The sequence below is a fragment of the Dasypus novemcinctus genome, chromosome 15 (assembly GCF_030445035.2).
Source record: "Dasypus novemcinctus isolate mDasNov1 chromosome 15, mDasNov1.1.hap2, whole genome shotgun sequence".
Taxonomy (NCBI): domain Eukaryota; kingdom Metazoa; phylum Chordata; class Mammalia; order Cingulata; family Dasypodidae; genus Dasypus; species Dasypus novemcinctus.
In genome coordinates, this window is record NC_080687.1 from 88,388,780 (window position 1) to 88,391,656 (window position 2,877).

General features: G+C 34.8%; 1 pseudogene; it reads left to right on the forward strand.

Moving 5' to 3' along the window:
• The first annotated feature begins 552 nt into the window (after positions 1 to 552).
• On the forward strand, positions 553 to 705 carry LOC111764438 (U1 spliceosomal RNA; annotated as a pseudogene).
• Positions 706 to 2,877: the final 2,172 nt, after the last annotated feature.

Below are 2,877 nucleotides of genomic sequence, written 5' to 3' on the forward strand. Positions count from 1 at the left end.
GCCATTTTCATTCAGTTTGATGAGTCTCAGTTTCATTTTTTCCATTCTCTTCACTTTCTGTTCTCCTGACTTTTCCAGGTCAGATGTTCTGATTTTGAAATCACTAATTCTGTCTTAGAGCAATCAAAATCTGCTCATATGTGTCACTTATGTATTTTTAATCTCATCCATCATGTCTTTAATTCCCATGAGGTCTATTACTTTTCTTTGCAGGCTTTCAAATTGCTCTTTATGATCACTCAGTATCTTTGTAATATCCTTTATTTCTTTAGTCATATTTTCTTTAAATTCTTTGAATTGATTTAGGAGAGCTGTGTCATTATCACATATGAATTGTCTTAAATCCTGTATCTCTTCCAGTCATTTGGTTTGTTTCTTTGGGCCATCTTTTCCTGTTTCCTACTATGGCTTGTGATTATTTGCTGATGTCTAGTCATCTGAATATGTTGGTGAATTTACTCTGATGGCCAAATTCTGTCTTCCTTTTTTTTTTTCCCCCACTGCTCTTTTTGGTATTTGTTTCAACTTGTTCTAAATTCTTAAAATTACCCCATACTTACCTAGCAGGAGAGATACAAAGATCATGAAGGTGGTTTTTCCCAGGGTGAGGTCTATCCATTGTACTCTGGATGTGCGATGTCTCCAAGTATGAGAAAATATCCTGCCTAATTTGTGGTAGTGGGAGACTGCATTTGTGTTCTCCCATTTTTTAAAAAATCACCCAGCTTAAGTTATCCAAGTCAGACCAGGGACTCACCAATGAGGTGTAGATTTTCACCCAGGGGTTAGGATACATAGGATACAGAAAGAACCAGAAACTTTTTCCCATGCAATTTTCAGATGTGTCATAAGATGGTGCTCAACAGCACACATTTCCATGGAGGTGTTTCAGTCTTTGCTTTCCTGTTTTTCGGTCTGCACAGAGTTGAGATTCTTATTGGGCTCTGCAGGCCAAATTCACTCACAAAAAGTCACCATACCTGCCCTTCCATTTTGCCTTCAAAGAGCTGAAAGGGAGGAAGATGGCTGTTCCCCTCTTAGTCAGCTGCAATGAACCAGGGGTTTTACCCCAGCTCAATATCTTTGAGGTGGGGAGGGGACCCAGCCCAGACAACGCAGGGATTTGGTAACTGACATTTGTTGTTTTGGGTTCTTCCTCCTTCTGTCTCTTACCCTCCTTGGACTTGTGTAGCACTGTACTGGTTTGCTGACCCCAAAGCAGTTCCCCCAGATAGCTTTTGGCTTTTTCTCCATTGTTTTTGTCAGAAGATTGAGACTTGCCTGCCTAATCTAATACCATTTTCCCACAATTCCCTCTCATTATAGTTTTGATTTTAATTTCCCTAATCACAAATGATGTTGAGCAGCAGTATTTCATGTGTTTTTTCCTCCATTTGTATTTCTTCTTTGGAAAATTCTCCTTTTAAGTCTTTTGCCCATTTTTAAAATCTGGTAGTTTTTATTGTTTAGCTGCATGATCTTTTATATCATGGATATTAAATCCTTATTTGATATGTGATTGCCAAATATTTTCTCTGATTGACTTGCCTGCCTTTTCAGCCTTTTCATAAAGTTCTTTGAGGTACAGAAATATTTAATTTTGAGAGGTCCCATTTATCTATATTTTCCTTTGTTGCTTGTGCTTTGCATGTAAGGTTTAGGAAATCACCACCCACCACAAGATCTTGAAGATGTTTCTCTACAACATCTTCTAGGATTTTTATGGTTGTTGGTTTTATATTTAGGCCCTTGATACAAAAATTGAGTTAATTTTTCTATAAGGTGTGAGATAGGGGTCACCTTTCTTTCTTTTGAATATGTCTATAATATTCCTAATACCATTCATTGAATAGATTGTTCTGGTCCACCTGGGAAGATTTGACATCCTTGTCAAAAATCACTTGACTGTAGCTGTGAGGATCTATTTCTGAGGTCTTTATTCAGTTCCATTGGTCAATCTACCTTTCTTTATGCTGACACTGACTACTATATATCTCTTGAAGTACTACCTCATGGATGTTTTCTTTCTTAAATAACACAAAATGCCTGTAGGAAAGAATCTGTAATTCAGCCAATACTATTCTTGAGCTGCTCTTTTGACCAAAACTGGTATAAAACATGATACCTCTTATATTTTTAAAGGTAACATTTTTTTTTATGATCTATGTATCTTTAAAAAAAAGACAATTTAATCAAGAAAAAAACTTTTTATTTAAAAAAAAGATGACATTGACATACATGATTTCTACTCCGCATCAGTCAATGACTGGGAGAGTAAATGTCAGTAAAAATATGTTATAATGAATGAATAGATCATACTTTGATGTTAGAAAAATAAATTTTTGTGAGGCCAGTGTAGACACCAGTATTGGATTTGAATATTCAAGAAAATCTTCCAAATTATTAACACCTAAGCCAGGAATTGAATGACATTCATGTTAGATTTTATCTTTTTAAAAGTTTTATTCTTTGTGATCTACACACTCCATCCATAAAGTACAATGCATGGCTCTCAGCATAATCACATAGTTTTGCATTTATCACCACAATGAATTTAGAATACTTTCATTACTCCAAAAAAAAAGCTATTGTATTCTTTATTCCCCGTTAATGCTCTTTAGCATTGTTAAGGTACGTTTGTTACAGTTGATGAAAATATTACAACATTGCTGTTAACTATAGTCAAAATTTGCATTGTTAGTATTTTTCCCATATACTACCCTATTATTAGCACCTTGTATGAGTGACATACATTTATTATAATTCATGAAAGAACAGTTTTGTATTTGTATTATTAAGTACATTCATCATCCACAACAGGATTCATTATGTTATATAGTACCAAGTTCATTCTCTAGTTTCCATCTGATGACATAT